The sequence below is a fragment of the Macaca thibetana genome, chromosome 14, assembly GCF_024542745.1.
Source record: "Macaca thibetana thibetana isolate TM-01 chromosome 14, ASM2454274v1, whole genome shotgun sequence".
Lineage (NCBI taxonomy): Eukaryota > Metazoa > Chordata > Mammalia > Primates > Cercopithecidae > Macaca > Macaca thibetana.
In genome coordinates, this window is record NC_065591.1 from 111387486 (window position 1) to 111407473 (window position 19988).

A 19988-nucleotide genomic window follows, 5' to 3' on the forward strand; every position below is an offset into this window, starting at 1 on the left:
GGACTGTGCAGTAGAGGAAGAGGCCCCGTGGGGGCCGGGGGTAGGGAGGGTGCTAGGTGGTCGGTCTCTCAGGGTATGGCACATGGACCCCTCTAGCTGGACCCGGCCTTGTGGGAACTGGACCATGGAGGTGTGGCAGCTCTGTCTTCAGCTTGGGCTCTCTCCCTGGGGCCATCTCCCATTTTTCTCCCTCCCCGCAGTCTAGGGACCTTGTCCTCTACTGCCTCAGGCCCACCTGGATATCCTCAGGTGCAAGGGAGCTCTGCCTGCTGGGAGAAGGCTCCGGCTTCTGGGAGAGGGGCAGGTCGGTCCTGGAGACAGAATGAGGGTAAGCTCAGCACAGGAGCACACACGGGGGCTCTCCCCATCAGGCCACCACACAGCTACTGGTCCCTCAGCCCCACTCATAACAGCAGGCCTGGGCGGTCTACTTCCCAGGCAGCCTCCTGAGAGGCCAGAGCTTGGGCCAGGGCTCCTCAGGGTCACGGGTTAGAGGCTGAGAGTGCCTGGCCACCTTTCCCAGGTGTCTCTGCCCCTGACCCCAGCCCAGCTTGGGAGGGAACCATGTGAGTCTCAGGTTTCCTAGCTCAAAGGACAGGGGGGAACCAGCAGCAGCGCTGTGGGCCCTCACCCAGGGCGGGCAGGAGGCCTCAGGTGCACGGTATGCGGCACTGACAGCCTTAGCCAGCACGAGAAAACACGTGATGCAAGATTTTAAAGATGAAAATCAACGTAAAAATCCATGATGAACAAAACGTCCACACTGTAAGTAAAGACAGGATCCGTCACAGTGGTGTGCTGGGTGCCTGAGGCGAAAGGAAAAGTCAGTTGTTCTAATTCTGTCTTTATTTACAACGTGGACATTTTGTTCATCATGGATTTTTGCTTTCATTTTGATTTTTTAAAATATTGCATTAAAATATGATTTATCATTATGGTTGAGGGTTTTGGCTTCCCCCATATATTTTGTGCCTCTCTCTCCTCTCTGGCCTGGGTCTGCCCTCACTCCTTGTCAGCCTGGGTCTGCCCTCACTCCTTGTCAACGGCTGGGAGCATGTAAACTGTTGCAAATTATTTAACCTCTCTGTGCCTTAATTTCCTCACTATACATTGTGGATTGTAATCGTGCACCTGCTCCTCCGAGCTGCTGTGAGGATAAAATGCATCTTTATGAAGCCCCTCTGAGCTGGGGCGGTGCCTGGCACGCAGCAATCGTCACTCAGGAGGGTCACCTCTTCCTGCCAAAGGGTTAGTTCCTCGTCCCCCAGGGTGGGGAGGCCCTAGAAAGGGCCTGAGCTTTCACAAGTTTAGGTGCTTTAAGTCTGGGGCTCCCAGGGTGGTGGGGAGCAGACCAGCGAGAGTTTAGTGGGCAGAGTCCTGCCTGGCTCACCCGGCCCCGTCCGTGTCTGGTGGGCTCTTCTGCTGCCAGTTGTACAGGAAGAAGACAGTGAGCACCACACCTAGGATGAGGAACACAGCCACGGTGCCCCCCAGGAGCCTGGCTGTACTTCCCAGACCCCTCTGGGGGCGGGGCTTTTCTGGAAACAAAAGACAGGGAAGAGAATTAGAGAGAGAAACTCAAGTGAGCTGAGAAGAGTCAGAGATGTGAGAGAGTCAGACCCTGAGGCAGTACTCTGCCTTGACACTCCACCCCCAGCTCCCCCGACCCACTGTGCTCCAGTTCTACGAGGGGCTCCCAGTGAGTGTGGGGCGGAGCCTCCTCCTCTAGTTCCCTATGACCCTGTGAACCCAGACCCTGCAGACCCTGCGACCCCAGACCCTATTCTGATCCTGAGATCTGATCCTGAGATCCTGGAGGTAGACTGAGGGTGGGGGTACCTCCTGGGCAGGCAGGGGTGCTGAGATGGGGTCCCCACCCCATCGTTCCATTTCTGGCCCTGCAGGGAAGATTCCTGTTGAGGAGTTTAATTTCTTTCCCCTCCCTATGCAATTAAACAAGCAAATGAACTAATTGGTGCCTCGCCCTCCCAGCTCAGGAGAGAGAGTGAAGATCAGGAGGGAAAGGCAGGAGCTGGGAGGGTTGATGAAGAAGGGGCACTTGGGGGTGCCTCCCAGGAAACCAAACCTCTTCAATCCAGATAGGTGAAAAGCCCAGAGGGCTGTGGTCTAAGGTGAGGGACTGAGTCCACCTTCTGGACCCACCTGGCCATGGACCCAGAGGATTGCTGGGCTTGTTGAGGTATTTCGCAGTCTGAGCTGGAGTCACTGGTCTGTCCCTGAAGCCCAGAAGGCTGCAGAGACTGACCCTGTGGCCAGGGGCACATGCGGCTTCTCAGTGGTCCAGGCTTGGCTGTGAAGCCACAGCTGGCCCTTCCAGTTCCTCCTTCTGCTGGGCTCGATTTCTCACCTCTGACCTTTACAACCCCAGCATGAAGTGGGGGGTAGGGACTAAGGAGAAAATCACATATTTATGTACTTCTTTCTCTCCTTCCTCCCCACAACCATATTACATATAATTAAACACGGGGAGCACCTGAATAGAAATGCCAAATTGCAGTTTGCAATAAACATCATGCAGCCAATTTTCCTAAAGTGGAATTGACAAGTCCCTTTTTTTTTTTCTCTCTCTCTCTCTGTCTCTCTCCTCTTCTCTCTGCTCCATTCCCGTGCCCTGAAGGAGGGGATATCTTGCTCCCAGTAAATTTGCAACCCCTCTCTGGCTTCTCTGCAAAGGCTCTGGCCCCAGCATCCATCCTTCCACAGCTGGTGGCTGTGGCCACCTTGGGAAGGCAGTTTCCTGTGTTGCCCAGGCTGGTCTCAAGCTCCTGAGCTCAAGTGATCCTTCCACCTCAGCCTCCTAAAGTGCTAGGATTACAAGCAGGAGCCACCGTGCTTGGCTCCAGAGTGATCGTTCTAAACTACAAATCAGATCAGGCCATCTCCCTACTTAAAATCCTCCAAGGGTTTGTGGCCTTTATCAAAGCATCTTAGGGCTGAGGCCTTTCACGACCTGGTTCCTGGAGGAAACGCCATGCTGCCCCCAGCCTGGACCTCTTGCAGCTCCTGGACAGGGTGCCCCTGCTTCCTCTCATGCTCAGGTGCTAGTAGGAGCCACTCTGTCTACCAGGGTCTCTCTTTCCTCCCCCTTCTTTGCCAGGCCAATCCGTCCTGCAGGTTTAAGCTGGATGTGCTTCCTCTAGAGAGCCCTCCCTGCTTCCTCCACCGGAATGGGGGTCCTCCTCTGGACTTCCCCTGAACTCTCTTTCAGTCTCTTTTCTTTTCTTTCTTTCTTTCTTTTTTTTTTTTTTTTGAGACAGAGTCTCGCTCAGTCACCCAGGCTGGAGTACAGTGGCGCCATCTCGGCTCACTGCAAGCTCTGCCTCCCGGGTTCATGCCATTCTCCTGCCTCAGCCTCCCCAGTAGCTGGGACTACAGGTGCCCCCCCACCGCACCTGGCTAATTTTGTTTTTGTATTTTTAATAGAGACGGGGTTAGCCAGGATGGTCTCGATCTCCTGACCTCGTGATCTGCCTGCCTCGGCCTCCCAAAGTGCTGCGATTACAGGCATGAGCCCGGCCTCTTTCAGTCTCTTTTCTACAGACTGTGACTGCACGTCTGACTTGTCTCCCCAGCCCTGCACAGTGCCTGGTATGCAGAAGTGCTCAGTAAGTGCGGTGAATGAATGAAGGCCTGACTGAATGAATGTGCAGTGGGCAGTTCTGGGAGAGGGTCCACTGGGCCTCTGGAATCTCACCTTCCACTAGGGGGAGCTCTCACCTTGAGTCTGGTCACCTCCATGCTGGATGCTACCAATTCGGTTTCCCTGGACACAACCCAGACCTAGATCCCCTTTTCTTCTCAGCACAGCTGAGGCAGGCTGGCATTTCCAGAGGGCTAGGGTGGGAGGGGGAGCAGTAGGGAAATGAACACATACCCTGTCTGGCGCACAGAGTTCAGATTTCTCTTCTACCATGGTTGGCCCCATGGTTGACAGCTTGACATGGGATCCAAGCGGGAGGGAGGGACAGGTTCAGGACAAAAGGCTGGGATTTCAGCCCCTACGCCCTGCCTCCAGGGAACTTCTCTCAGAGGCTTTCACCCATCACCCCCTCATGGACTCTGCAGCCACTTTGCCAAGAGAGGGAGGCAGCTGTCTCTATGAGGGCCCTTCATCATCCTTATGGTGAACACAAAAACACAGCCATGCCTTGGTATCTCTGGGGGACTGGATCCAGGACCCCTGGCGAACACCAAAATCCAAGCATGCTCAAGTCCCTTATATAAAATGGTGTAGTATTTGCCTATAACTTATATACATCCTCCCATATACTTTAAATCAACTCTAGATTACCTGGTACAATGTAAATGCTGTGTAAATGGTTGTAATACTGTATTATTTAGGAATAACAACAAGAAAAAGGTATACATATTCAGTACAGACACTACTATCCATTTTCTTTTTTTCTGAGTATTTTTGATCTGTAGTTGGTTGACTCCATGGATGCGGAACCCATGGATACAGAAGACTGACTATGTAACGGGTGAGTCTGTGAATGCGCTCGTGTGGGCATTAGGAAAACCAAAGGCTAAACGGGGCGGGATGCAGTGGGCAAGGCCTCACACATGCCAGGGCCACAGTGGATAACTCTGATTTCTTTCCCTCCAAATTGCCCTCTCTCCCTGTCCCACCCTCTCAACATATGAGTGCAACTTCCATTGTCACCGTGGGCCTTGCCTGATCCACCTGGAGGGTCCTGCCCTGGTGGAAGAAATACTAGTGAAGAGAAAATGAGACATGGGGATAAGAAAAGGGAAATCCAAGGAGGAGAAATTGGCCTAAAGTCTCTGGCATGCAAGGCACTGTGCCAGGTGCCTTTGCTGATTTGGGGCATATTTGATGCTACATATTGAGCCGCAAAATGAGATAATGTTGTCCCTGATGAGCAAGATAAAGCTCAGAGAGGTTAAGTAATTTGTTCAGGATCATCCAGGTAGTCAGTGGCTGAGGGTACTGGGATCCGTACCTGTGTGCTGCTCTCCCTGCCTCAGGCTGTAGGGTCTTAGTAGTCCTCATCCCTCACTTGGCATGGGCCTGCCATCCCCCCCTTTCATCCCTTATCAGACACAGCCCTGCCTACCCCCTCCCTGAATAGGGGGGCCCTGGTTGCTTTGTCTCTGAGCCTCCCCTTGACAGCTGTGAGGAAGGGGCCGGGTGCTGGCCCCAGCTGGAACCCTGGCATTGAGCCCCCAGACATTCTCTGGTTACACCGTGACAAATCGGTTCCCTGGCTCCCAGCTCTGCAGGCTTGAGGGCAGGCCCAATCACCTGCAGGCAGCCGGGTCTGGCTGTGAGAAGGGCCTGGGCCAGGGCTGGAGTGTGAGGCCCGGGAGAACTGGAATCAGTATGGGAGGGGGGCGCCTCCAGGGAGCACTTACGGCACGCCAGGCTCCGGTCTGGACCCTGTCCTTGCAATGATCCTGGGAGGTTGACTATGTGCCTCTTGCTGTACTGCAAAAGGGCAGAGCGGTCAAGTCAGCTGTCCAGGTCCCACAGCTAGGGCCACAGCTGGACTTGGGTCCAGTTGACCAGTGAAGTCTCCCTTTGTCCTGTTAGTCATCAGGGCCAGGGCTCCTCTCAATGGCTTCCCTGGGAGAGCCTGCGCTCAGTCCTGGCTCAGGCCGCAAGGATGGCCTCTGGGGGTCACACCAGTGACACTCCCTGGTCCTCAGTTCTCTCACCTGTCACATGGTGACAGCGCATGTGGTTTACCTGTCCCTCAGACTGAGACAGTGAAATCCACGGTTAGGAGGAAACACAGACGGGTTCATTCTGGGGGCTGCAGACCACGTGTCCTCGGGGCTTCTTTGCTCTTCCAGGAACAGCTCTACCCATTCACTGACGCCTCGTGGTCGGGAAGCCCGAGGAGCTTCGGGTCACACCCAAGTAGCCAGCAATCTTCACCTGCTTCTCCCGACCACCCACCTCTCAGCCAGATGTCAGTGTTCCTGCACCCCAGGCTTCCCTCAGGGCGGGAAGCGAGCCCAGACATTTAGCTTCACAGCATGCTCCCTTGCCCTACCCGTTGTTCCTCCTTCAGTTAGACAAACGTGTGCCTCACACCTCTATGTGCCAGTCATTGTGCCGGGTGTGAGGGGCTTGCCCCCTGACTAATGGAGGAGGCACACATGTACACAAATAAGTACGCTATTTTGTGATTCATGCTGCAAGAGAGGTCTCTTCCCACAGAGAAGAGGGCCTTCTGAGCAGGGTTTTGATAGCATAGTAGGAGTTCACCGCAAGAAGAACATTGCAGGCAGAGTGAGGAGTGCTACTGGGGGATGTGTGTGAAATGTGGGGTATATGAGGGACATTCCAAGTATTGGATATGGCTGGGAAATGGGTTGCAAAGGGAGAAAGACAAGGAATTGGGAGGCTGAGAGGAGCGGGCAGAGCATGCTCAGAGGTTTAGATTTCTAATAGGTGACATTAGATAATATTAGGTAATGCCACCTCTTCCTGCAGACAGAAACACTACCTTTCTCATGAACTGGACTGACCAGGGCTCTCCCGGACTCACCTCCCCCAGAGCTCCCCAGGGCAGCCACTTGGCACTTCTGCGCCTGAAGCTGTCCTGGGTTGGTCTGCCCTCTGCTTGTCTCCTCTGATGCAAGCCACGCAGGTGTTTGTGGGGAGCCAGGAGCTCAGAGCAGGCTGGGTGTTTGGACTTGGTGCCTGGAGGTCATATTGACTGGAGGAAGGGCTGATTTTACCACCCAGGGCCCATCCAGTGGCTGAGTCTGCCTGGCCATGTCTCCAGCCCACGTGTGCCGGACTGACCTTCCCCTAGTGACCAGAGAGGCAAGGGCTGGAGGCAAGGCATCATGGACAGCCCCCCTGTTCTCAGAGGGTCTGGGGCAGACTCCAGCAGTCTCCCTGCTGGGAGGGCTCCTGGTCTTATCTGAAGGTCATTGTTACGTTGAAACCCAACTGTGAGAACCCGGGACCCCATCCACAGGGACAGGAAGCTTCTGACTTCATAGGCTGGAGCCAGGGGAACTTGCAGACCATCAGGACTTCGGGTACACCCTTCATGCTCAGGGAACAACAGTGGCTATCCCTGTACTCCTGTAACCTTAGCATCCAGGCTAACCTCCTCAGCCTGTCCCCCAAGGCCAGCCAGGCCCACGTTTTGTCCCACATGTGCCTTGCTGGGTGTTTCCAGCTTTCTCTGTCTCCGTCTCAACATCTCATTTCCATTCCATCTTCCCAGAACTGCAAGCTGGGCTGGCTGCTGCACCGCCACACGTGGATGTTGTGGGAATCTCCCCTCCCCTTGCTCAGGAGGGGACATACCCGTCTCCTCCTCAGTTAAGCTCATACAGGAGGGGGATCTTTCAAGTGCTTCCCTCTGATCCAGGGTGGTGAGGGAACCCACCTAGAGACTCAAAACCAAAGAAGTCACAGAGTTCATTCCTTGGCTCAGACTCAGCCAGGCCTCTGTCCTCTCCTCCTCTTAGGCTATAGGGCTAGGAGGCTTAACCCTCTTGTCTACAGCCTGAGGTGGCTCTGGGCTGGCTCTGCACTGGAGCTGCTGGGAGGCCCCTGCGTCCAGGCCTTTTCCTTGGGTTGGGGTCTTGGTCACTCCCTCTAGCCTGGACTGGGTTGTATTTCAGCCTTGTGTCTGTTCTGTTGGGCCCCTCAGTGCAAAAAGCCTTTTGTCCTTGGCCACAGAGAATTTGCTCTGGTTCTGAACTCAGGTGGAGGTCATCTTGAAGTCTCCTTCTTCAGACCTCCTGGATGGAGCCTGGAGGCCCTGGGGCTCTGCAGTCCTGCTCTCTTTCCTCCCTTGCCTGACTTCCAGCCCATCTCCCTGGAGCAGACATAAAGTGCTTAGTTCAGTGCCTGGCACATAGTCAATATGTAATACATGGTTGCTATTTTTGCTATTAGCTATTCAATAAATGGAAATGGATGACGTTGCTGCTGATGGTGACGGTGATGATGTCGGTATACCCCCCTACTCCGTGGAATTGTCGCTGCTTCACCTGTGCTGGCTCTCTGGGCCGAGTTAAACCTGTGGTCACATGATCATAATATCAATTATAGGTTTCATGTGCTTTTACTTACATTATTTTATTTGATGCCCTCACCCCTTTGCCTCTGTTGACAGATGGTAACTGGAGCTCAGAGAAGGTTGGTGAAATGCTCAGGGTCACACAGCTCACTGATGAGGGAGGTAAGGGGGGTACCCAGGCATCCTGGTTCTCAGTGCAGTGCCTGGGGCCATTTTTATGCCCCACACTGCCTCCATCTCTCGGTTTATCTGCAGAGGAAGATAGCTCAAGGTTGAGCTGGCCACCTTCTTAGCTGTCTAATATTGAGCAAGTCACTCAAACCCTTTGAGCCTCAACGTTTTCATCTGTGAAATGAAATAACAGCAGGACTGTTGTCGGCCATGAGTGAGGTAATACTGCATGTTAAAGCGTGGTGCGTGTGGACAGTTGGTGCCTAGTGAGCATTGGTTCCTGAGGGCAGGGACACGCCTGCTCCTGAGGCAGAGCTGCCAAGCAGCTGGGGCTCGCACCGCTGCTCTCATCCTGCCTCTTGGCCTCTCTCGTCCCTGCTCTCAGCTTTCCTTAGTCCCTTCACCATCACGATTCTTGGGCCACACACCCCCAACTGGTCTAGGCCTGTGCAGGCCTCAGGATTAGGGGCCAGAGCTTGCGCATGCATGTGTGTGTGTGTGTCCGTGACCCCCTTTGGGAAGGGTTGAGGACTGTCGCTTCCCACTTCACCTATGATGTTCCCTCTATCTGGAATGCTATCTCTAATGTCACCAGCACCCCGCCCCACCACTCCCTGCCCTCCACACTTTGAGTTGTCTTTAGGAGGAAGAAGGAACCTGAGCAAGGCCGACTCTGAACCCCCTCCAAGCTCAGGCCCAGCTGGAGAGAGTTACTGGGATTTCATGCACATTCCTGAGGGGAGAGGGACTATCTCCCTGTTAGGGACCCTGCCACGCAGGGACCTGACCCCCAGTCCTCTTGGAGGGGGTGACTGATATGTCACACACCCAGCCCTCCCACCCCCTCTGGGTTCCCTCTTCCCTCTCTGCCAGTTTCTAACTCTTTCCTCCCTATCTGCTTCTCACAAAGACCTTCCTTAATGGGGGAAAAAAAAGCACCAAATCTGCAAAAGCACAAAGTGCAGTGGGGAAGTCATGACTGGATTCTCCCCTCTCTAGCAGTGTGACCTTAACTGTGCTGAACCTTAGTTTTCTGTAAAAGGGAGAAAGGCGGCTGGGCGCGGTGGCTCACGCCTGTAATCCCAGCACTTTGGGAGGATGAGGTAGGTGGATTACCTGAGGTTGGTAGTCCGAGACCTGTCTGGCCAACATGGAGAAACCCCATCTCTGCTAAAAATACAAACAATTAACCAGGCGTGGTGGTGGCGCCTGTAATCCCAGCTACTCAGAGGCTGAGACAGGAGAATCGCTTGAACCCAGGAGGTGGAGGCTGCAGTGAGCTGAGATCGTGCCACTGCAGTCCAGCCTGGGTGACAGAGTGAGACATCATCTCAAAAAAAAAAAAAGGGGAGGAAGGGTAGAAATAAGTGAGGTAAGCACATGAGAGCCTGGCACTGAGTGGCACCCAGAAATAATATGAATAGGGTCAGGGTGGGGTGATGGTGGTGGTGTGATGGTACTGGTGCAGTGGTGGTGGTGGTGGTTATGGTGGTGGTGGTGGTGATGGTGGTGGTGGTGGTGGTGGTTATGGTGGTGGTGGTGATGGTGGTGGTGGTGGTGATGGTGGTGGTGATGGTGGTGGTGGTGGTGATGGTGGTGATGATGATGGTGATGATGGTGGTGGTGGTGATGGTGGTGGTACTGGGGATGGTGGTGGTGGTGATGGTGGTGATGGTGGTGGTGATGGTGGTGGTGGTGATGATGGTGATGGTGGTGGTGATGGTGGTGGCGGTGATGATGGTGATGGTGATGATGGTGGTGGTGGTGATGGTGGTGGTGGTGATGGTGTGATGGTGGTAGTGATGGTGGTAGTGGTGATGGTGGTGTGATGATAATGGTGGTGGTGGTGGTGGTGGTGGTGGTGGTGATGGTGGTGGTGGTGGTGGTGGTGGTGGTGATGGTGGTAGTGGTGATGATGGTGGTGGTGGTAGTAGTGATGGTGGTGGTGATGATGATGGTGGTGATGGTGGTGGTGATGTGATGGTGGTGGTGATGGTGGTGGTGATGGTGGTGGTGGTGGTGATGTGATGGTGGTGATGATGGTGGTGGTGATGGTGGTGATGATGATGGTGATGATGGTGGTGGTGGTGGTGGTGGTGATGGTGGTAATGATGATGGTGATGGTGGTGGTGTGATTGATGGTAGTGGTGTGGTGGTGATGATGGTGGTGGTGATGGTGGTGGTGGTGGTGGTGGTGATGGTGGTAGTGGTGATGATGGTGATGGTGGTGGTGGTGATGGTGGTGATGGTGGTGGTGGTGGTGATGATGGTAGTGGTGGTGGTGGCGGTGGTGATGGTGGTGTGATGATAATGGTGGTGGTGTGATGGTGGTGGTGTGATTGATGGTAGTGGTGTGGTGGTGATGATGGTGATGTGATGGTGGTGGTGGTGGTGATGGTGGTGGTGGTGATGATGGTGATGGTGGTGGTGGTGATGGTGGTGGTGGTGATGATGATGGTGGTGATGGTGGTGGTGATGATGGTGATGACAGTGGTGGTGGTGATAGTGGTGGTGGTGATGGTGGTGGTGGTGATGGTGGTGGTGGTGGTGATGGTGGTGGTGGTGATGATGGTGATGGTGGTGGTGGTGATGGTGGTGGTGGTGATGATGATGGTGGTGATGGTGGTGGTGGTGGTGATGATGGTAGTGGTGGTGGTGGCGGTGGTGATGGTGGTGTGATGATAATGGTGGTGGTGTGATGGTGGTGGTGTGATTGATGGTAGTGGTGTGGTGGTGATAATGGTGATGTGATGGTGGTGGTGGTGGTGATGGTGGTGGTGGTGATGATGGTGATGGTGGTGGTGGTGATGGTGGTGGTGATGATGATGGTGGTGATGGTGGTGGTGATGATGGTGATGACAGTGGTGGTGGTGATAGTGGTGGTGGTGATGGTGGTGGTGGTGATGGTGGTGTGATGATAATGGTGGTGTGATGATAATGGTGGTGATGGTGATGATGGTGGTGGTGTGATTGATGGTAGTGGTGTGGTGGTGATGATGATGGTGATGTGATGGTGGTGGTGGTGGCGGCGGTGCTGGGCCAGCTGTATGAAGATGAGCACCAGACTCTTCCAGCACCAGCAGGATCCTCCTTCATGACCCACCATGATGGTGGTGGTGGTGATGGTGGTGGTGGTGGTGGTGGTGGTGATGGTGGTAGTGGTGATGATGGTGATGGTGGTGGTGGTGATGGTGGTGATGGTGGTGGTGGTGGTGATGATGGTAGTGGTGGTGGTGGTGGTGGTGATGGTGGTGTGATGATAATGGTGGTGGTGTGATGGTGGTGGTGTGATTGATGGTAGTGGTGTGGTGGTGAGGCTTCCTGGAGCCACTGTCCAGCACCCAGCTTGACAGCTGGGCAGAGCACAGGGCCTGAGACTGTTTCTGCAGAAACCAAACATCACTGGTTTGGGGTCATTGTCCCCCGAAGAGCTTTAAAAACAGCCATGTTCCAGGGTCCCAGCCAATGAAACCCCTGGGGTGGAGCCCAGGAAGCTGCCTGTGTAGGGAGGGCCGTGGGAGTATCTGGGGTCTTTGTCAGGTCTCTCCAGCCACCTTCCCTCCCTCGGCTGCTGGCCACTGCACAGGGACTCCCCACACCCAGGAGGCTTCCATTTTCCCCAAGGGTGGGAATTCCAGTGGGTCTGGGTGGCGCTGAGGGAGCCTCCTCTCATCTAGGCTGGCAGGACGCCGACACCCCTGGCCTCCCTTCCTGGGGCTTGGGTCTGAGACTGGGGCAGGAGGGCGTGGGTGGCAACAGCACTAAAATAGTTGAGTTGGAGCCCTGCCTCACTGGCACTGTGTGCAGAGTCAGAAAGATGCGAGTTCAGCGCCCATGGAGACAATCCCTGGGCATCTGGGAGCCAGGCCGCAGTGCTGGATTCAAAAGCAGGCTCCAGGCCGGGCATGGTGGCTCATGCCTGTAATCCTAGCACCTTGGGAGACCACGACAGGTGGATCACTTGAGGTCAGGAGTTTGAGACCAGCCTGGCCAACATGGTGAAGCCCCATCTCTACTAAAAATACAAAAATTAGCTGGACACGGTGGGGCGTGCCTGTAATCCCAGCTGCTTGGGAGGCTGAGACAGGAGAATCCTTGAACCTGGGAGGCAGAGGTTGTGGTGAGCCGAGATCGTGCCACTGCACTCCCGCCTGGGTGACAAGAACGAAACTCTGTCTCAAAAAAACAAAAAAACAAAAGCAGGCTCCACCCACAAGGCATGGTCTGGAGCTGGGTGGAGAGGAAGAGGGAACCTGTATTTGGGCTGGTGAGAGGAGGGAATAGCAGCCTAACTGCCCCTCTCCCCACCCCAACATACATACTGCCCCAGGTCTCAGAAACAGCCTGTTCCCCAAACCCCCTGCTCCCTGTTTTGGGGACTCATCACTCTCTCCCAGTCTTGGGTGCTCAAGGAGACCCTCACCCACCCACTTGTCCCACCAAGACAGGACCTCCCTGGATGGTTTGAGGGGTGGCCTGGGGAGGGGCCACACATCCAGCTCTTTCAGGCTCTTCCCTTGCTCTCCATCTCAACAGGATTTGGCTCTTGGGGGTCCTCAACAACCCCCAACCCCAGACAACCAGCCACCCTATCCTGCCAGCTTGAGCTTCTTGCTACGACAGTCACTGCCAACAGGGACAAGGTGTTCTTCCACCTTATTTCACCTGGGACAAGATGAGTATTTGTTTAAGGGGAATGTTGCCAGGCGCGGTGGCTCATGCCTGCAATCCCAGCACTTTGGGAGGCAGAGGTGGGCGGATCACGAGGTCAAGAGATGGAGACCATCCTGGCCAACATGGTGAAACCCCCTCTCGACTAAAAATACAAAAAAATTAGCTAGGCATGGTGGCGTGCGCCTGTAGTCCCAGCTACTCGGGACGCTGAGGCAGGAGAATCGCTTGAACCCAGGAGGCGGAGGTTGCAGTGAGCCAAGACTGTGCCACTGCACTCTAGCCTGGCAACAGAGTGAGACTCCATCTCAAAAAAAAAAAAAAAAAAAAAAAAAAAAAAAAAAGAAAAAGAGAAAAAAGAAAAAAAGTCCAGGCACGGTGGCTCATGCCTGTAATTCTAGCACTTTGGGAGGCTGAGGCGGGTGGATTGCCTGAGCTCAGGAGTTCAAAACACACCTGGGCAACACAGTGAAACCCCGTCTCTACTAAAAATACAAAAAAAATAGTCAGGTGTGGCAAGGTGGGCCTGTTGTCCCAGCTACTTGGGAGGCTGAGACAGGATAATTGCTTGAACCCGGGAGGCAGAGGTTGCAGTGAGCCAGTATTGCGCCACTGCAGTCCAGCCTGGGTGACAGGGTGAGACTCCATCTCCAAAAATAAAAAAAAATTAAAAAAAGAGGAATGTTACCAGGAAAATAAGGAAAACAGGAATGGCAGTTTCTGGAGCACCTATTTCTTCTCTTGATATAATTGATCATCCAGCCGCAGACTCGCTAGAAATCTGTCAAGGTCAGCCCCGCCGGCAGAGTTTGGGCTACTCAGGAGGAAGTGAAGTTCTGGCCACTGAGGGTATTCTAGCTGGGCCTTGGGGTCCCTTTGGTGGGAAATGACCTTGAAAGGTCATTGCATAGTGATAATCCTCTACGCTGGCACAGAAGTTCATGGTTTATAAAGGGTTTTCACCTGCATTCTCATGTATTTGCTTATCCTAGAAAACATACCGAACATGGGTTGATAGAACCATTTTACAGATGAGAAAACTGAGGCACAAGAGCAAAGTGGCTTTTCCAAAGTCACATAAGGGGAGTGTAAGCTTGCTGGGCTTTTCACTTGGATTCTGAGCCTTGCTGGGGCAGTGGTGCTCCAACTTCAGGGAAACCCACGTTTCTTTTCTTACTCAGTCTGGCACGGAGAGCTCACTAGCCCCACCAACTTGCCTCTTGCTCGTCTGTTTACCCTCTTCTTCCAGGTAGGTCCACCTTTGCAGGGCACTTAGAAGGTAGGCAGAGGTGATTCTGGAGTTAATGAGCCATCAGCAGGGGGAGTGGAAACATCACCCTCCCATGATCACATTAGCAAGACAGACCCCCACACCCAGGAGGGAGAATGGATGGAGCAGGGGACCTGAAAAGCTTAGAATTCCCAAAGCAAAAGGCCAGAAGCTGAGGGGCCTCCTGTCTTCCTGGAGTGATGGAGGTTGACGGTTGAGCTGTCTGACCATCTAAGCAGGTGGCCCTCTGTCCTCCCAGGACCCCATGCTGTGGCCTCAGGTCCTTGTGGAAAATCCCCCAAATCGAGTATATATTGAGATAACCTCAGCATGGTCTGAAGTAATTAAAATGAGAAGGGATTTAGATATGTAAATGCTTCTGTTAAAATAAAGTTGAACCCCGTGGAGTTTCTCCTGGCCTGGCCAAGGTGGAAGGCACAAATCCACCCTCCTCAGGCGGAGTTCTGGTTCGAAGAGTGCGTGTGTATTTTGACGGGTTCGGGGAGAGGATGAGCTCCAATACGCTGGGGTGACTGAAGACTCAAGGAATCTGGGGAACTTCAAGACCGGAACCTATTTATGGATGTGGTGGGGAGTGGGGCAGTTTAGTTCTGGCAAGTTCCATGAGCAGCACCATGGGAAGCTTCACGTCAGGGCAAAACAACCTCAAGAAAAGAAATGGGGACAGCAGCCCTCCAGGTCCTTCTTGGGGAAAAGCCGGATCTGACTGGGATTGGGGGTGGCTGTGGGCTGGGTAGGGTGGTGTGGACACCGTAATTCTGTGCACAGGCAGTGGGCATCGCATCTCGCTTGCCCCTCACTGCAGCCCTGGGAGTGTCAGGCATTGTGGTCTCCATCTTATACTATTTTCCCCAAATCACTAAGAGACAGACTTGATGATTGAACCCAGGCCTGCATGACTCCAAGACTGGGCCCACCGACCAGCATTTGTGTGTGTCTAGGCTGTGCTTTGAGATCCCAGAGCACTAACTCAAGCAGGACTGTGGATGCTCAATGCATTTAGTAAGATACAAGCCAAAGGAAAACTGTGAGCCATGGTGGCACTTTGCTTCTTTCTAAGGGGCAGTTCGGGACAGTGTAAAGAGCATTTGGCTTGGAGTCAGAAGGCCTGGGTCCAAGTTCTGAGTCTACTGCTCATCCCGCCGTGTCGCCTTGGGCAAGGCACTGAACCTCCCTGGGCCTCGGGTGAATCATCAGCTAAATAGGCTTGGGCAGACCTGCCCGTTGGTCACCTCCCCTGGGTGATGAGGATCATGGCGCCGAGGTCCCCTTCCTGCAGGTCGAGGGGCCTGGTCTATTCTAGTTACTACTGGCGACACCTGCATGGAGGTCTGTACTCCTTCCCAGTGCTGTGTATTCTACAACTTCTCCAGATCACTTCTGTTCTACAAAATCCTCTTCCATAGCATCTTTTCCAGGAACTCTTTCCCCATGAGCCCGGCCTGCCTCTGATGATGCCATTTGATACCAAACACGGTTCCCACGAGCTCAGGTTTCACCCCACCTGGGGCATTTGCTGATTCATGGGTGTACAAAAACTTGTATGGGGCCCGGGATCCCCTGTGGAGTTAGGCTGGTGCAGTCTCCCTCTCCTGAGCGTCCTCCTGCCCTGATGCCAGGGCATGTATGGCTCTGCCTGTCACAGTTTCTATGGCAGCAGGCAGAGGGCCGGGTCACAGAGTGGTTAGAGACACGGCTTCTGGGGCCACACTGCCTAGGTGTAAAGCCCAGCTCCTCAATGGCTTTGGGGACTTTGGGAAACTGTCCACATCTTCATGTCCCTGTGTTGGGGATGATAGTAATAGTGATAATACCTACCTCTGGGGATGGAGGTGAGGATTCAGTGTTACAAAGTATGTTGAACAGTGCCTGGCACTTAGGGAGTGATATTGTAAGTCTTATTTGTTTTTAAAATATCTTGAGTCACTTTGTAATTTCCAAACATCATGTAAATGTAAAGAATTCTTAACTGTTGTTAGGCTCCTGGGACTTAATTTCCCCATTTGAGAGTTGGGGAGAATGATCTTTGAGGTTCCATCTGATTCCAATGGTCTGTAATTCTTGGATAGGTAGTTAGACCTCTTGCTTGGGGTTTGCATGAGTTGAATTACAGGGACAAAAGAATAGGGCATGGAATAGGACACCCATGAGCCCAGGCTTTGGAAAGGAGAATTTGACCTCTGGGAGGTGACAGCAGAAAACGAGAGGAGGTAGAGGGTTTCAGAGGGAGAAGCTTCCCAATCAGGGGACTTTGGGTACTATCCTTATCCCAGAGCCTGCAGGAAGGCCAGCACCAGCCAGCTGGGGGATCTAATTCCCACTGGGGCTTGGGTGTGTCTTCAGAAAATGTATCATGTGAGAGACCTACAGTTTTCATTGATCAAGCCCGCAGATCTTCCTAGGGTGAACGGATACTTCTGTGGAGGAAATCCTGGAGACAGATAGCCGCAATCTTTCTTAGGGGGGGGTCTGTCCTCACCACCCCACACTCCTTAAGTGGGCTGTCGGAGGAGACAGGGGAAGCCTGCTCCTACCATGGTTTTCCCTGGAGCCCCTTCTCTGTTCCCCTCTCATGGGGGCTTGGATTGTTTATTTTGTTAGAAGGGCAGCTCCTTCTCTTCTCTGCAGGGAAGACAGAGTGGGTCACTCTCACAGTGAGGGATGAGACCATGCCCACCCCAATCCCCCCACTCCCACTGTAGCTGCTGCCCACCAGACTTCTCCGGAAGCTGCCCTTGGCCACTATCACCCCAGGCACCTGGGCTCAGGATCAATTGCAGTAGATCAGGGAGATGGAGTGGGGTGTGGTGATTCATCACTGTCAGGGCTGTCTAAGAGCTCCGGGGCGGACCTGCTACCCAGCCCTGCTGCTTTGTCTTCAGGAGCAACTTGGGAGAGGCTGCCAGGCTCCCATCTTCCACCGCCCAGGCTCTTTGTTCCATATGCAGAGAGGGGTCATGGAATCAGAGAGGCAAGGCCTTGCTCAAGGTCACCTGGTGAGAAGTGGCAGAGCTGGTTGCAGAGCCCTGTCTCCTAGTCCAGGCCTCTAGCCAGCATATTACCTCCCTCCTGTCAGCTGCCATCCAGCCCTGACCACCTGCCCTTTTCTTCCAACCCATTATAGTCAACAAGGAAAATCTCATTTGGTGTGGCTTACTGTCCCCTGTCCTTCTTGTCATGAACTCCCCAGGAAGTTTCCATTGCTTAGGATCAATTGTGGGGACCAGAGGAAGGTTTTCCAGTGAACCCCACCCGGTGTGGTCACCATGACACCTCGAGGCCTCATGCCAGTCACTCTGTTGTGCCTCAGGACTCCTGTTTCCTGATGGCTGGCTTGTCCTTCCTGTTCCTCTGGGATTCCCCCAGAGCACACCTCCTCCCCCTCCTTCTCTGGCTCTACCCATCCTGTCCCAGCCTCTCCAGTGCCTCCTAGGCCACCAGAACAGGGATCTCTCCTAGAGGGCCCCAGCCTGGCTGACTAGATACACACCAACCCTTCCTGTTGAGCTCCAGGGGCCTTCAAACACTCTGTTTTAAAAGCCTTGGAGCCTTTCAAAATCCTACATCTCTGATAGTCATATGAAAAAGTGCTCAACATCCTTAGTCATGGGGAAATGCAAATTAAATCATAATGACATACCACTATGCCCTTGCCAGAAAGACTAAAAACTAAAAGGATGGATGGCACCAAGAGTGGGCGAGAAGCAGAGCCATGGGAACTCTCATACGCTGTTGGTGGGAGCGACATTGGCACAGTCACTCTGGAACACTGACTGTGTCTACTAACCCTAGTTCCACTCCCAGCAGAAATGAGGATGATGGGCCCCAAAGTTATGTACAAGAATGTTTGTAACAACTTTATTCATAATTGTCCCAAACTGGAGACTGCTCACATCCCCACTGATGGTAGAAGAGAGAGGCACACTGTGGCCTTTTCACACTTTGGGATAATAATACACAGCAATGGACAACAGACCTCATGGGTGAGTCTTACAGACATCATGTTGAGTGAAAGCTGCAAAAATAGTATACTCGATTCTATTCTATGTATAGAATAGACTAGATATGACTCCATTTCTGTGAAGTTCCAGAATGGGGGTCATGCCTGGGAGGGAGCATGAATGACTCACAGTCTTGATCCGGGGGTGGTGACATGGGTGTGTACAAATGGAGCTGAACCCCTAAGATCTGCGTGCTTTACTGTTGTTACCGCGTGCTTTACTGTTGTTACTGTATTCCTCAATAAAAAAGCTTGAAAATGAAAAATAACAAAGTACCAAAACCTTACACAGGATCCTGGCAAGTAAAAATGATCACTGTTGAGACCTATCCTCTCGCTTCCCATGTCAGGCAACTCCTGGGGCATTTCTGTGGATGAAACTGTAGAAGGCACTGGAAGCCTTTGCTCTGGGGTGAATGTGGCCTCACGTTCCTGCAGCTGGCCTCATGCCCCCTGCAGGAGGGTGGCCCAGTGCGGGGATCCCAACCCAACCCTGCCCTGAGGGGCACATCCCAGTTCCTCCAGACCCGTGCTGCCCCTCCACAGGCTGGTGGGTCATGGTGCCAGATGATGTAAATCAGAGAGAAAATAAGGGAGTGGTGCTCAGGATGTAGCCAGGAAGGCACAGAGCTGGGATCCCACCTGGAACTTGGCAAGTGTCTTACTACTTGATGTTGTTTCCATGACAAGTTCTGTTTCCCCGCTTAGGGCAGATACACAGTGGTGAAAATAACAGTAAGCAAGGATACTATGCTAGTTCAGTGCAGCTGAGCACTCAGTCTGTTCTAGGGGTTCTGCTGAGTGCTTTTACAAGGAGTCAATTCTCCTTTCATCCTTACAGCCATCGGTGGCAAGTATCCCTATTACCTGCTTTACAAATACCTTACTCCATATATGAACTATCTTTATACAACCCAGTAGTCTACTCACATAGATTGAGAAATAAAATTCAGGGAAGGCAGGCGCCTTGCCGAAGTTCTGCAGAGCTGATAGGTGGTGGAACCAGGGATTAATCAAGGTCAGTTTGACTCTAAGGCCCTGTCTCTTTCCTTTCACCAGGTTTTCTATAAATGTCTGCTGTGGACCGAACTGATGGAATCAGCATCCAAAATGAATGCCACAGGCTGAAATGCTGTCCCTCATCACCAAGATAAAACATTGCAGAGATGCATGAAAATTACATTTGGGGAGTAAATAGGCAGCCCAAGTACAGAGTTAAGAAGATCTGCTTAGAGGTGGCACACATGAAAACAACTCAAAGGTTTCCTTGCCCATCCAAATATCCATCCATCCATCCATCCATCCATCCATCCATCCATCCATCCACCCAACCCCTCCTGCCCCCAGAAGTTTAACCACCAGGATTGAGCCCCTCTGTGTTCCATGCCAACCTCTTAAGGTTAGATGGGTTGGCTGTGCCCAGCATGTAAGAGGGGGTAGGCCAGGTTCAGGGAGGACACACAGACAATTCCTCACCTCTCCACCCCCATCCCCTGCTGGTCAGACCAGTTCCAGGGACCAGTATTTAATACTTGGCCCTCAGAATGGGAAGGAGATGGCAGTGTGTGTGTGTGTGTGTGTGTGTGTGTGTTTGTGTGTGTATGTTTCTTCAGGAACACCTTTTTAATTTTTTTTGAGACGGAATCTCGCTCAGTCACCCAGCCTGGAGTGCAGTGGCATAATCTTGGCTCACTGCAACCTCCGCCTCCCCAGTTCAAGCAATTCTCCTGCCTCAGCCTCCTGAGTAGCTGGGACTACAGGCGCCCGCCACCACACCTGGCTAATTTTTTGTATTTTTAGTAGAGACCGGGGTTCACCA

The 19988-nt window shown here is 53.1% G+C and overlaps 1 long non-coding RNA gene across 1 annotated transcript; it reads left to right on the forward strand.

Moving 5' to 3' along the window:
* Window positions 1–3452: 3452 nt before the first annotated feature.
* On the forward strand, window positions 3453–19368 carry LOC126936595 (uncharacterized). Its single transcript, XR_007719450.1, has 2 exons — window positions 3453–3626; window positions 19229–19368. It is a non-coding gene; the product is annotated as an uncharacterized LOC126936595 (long non-coding RNA).
* Window positions 19369–19988: the final 620 nt, after the last annotated feature.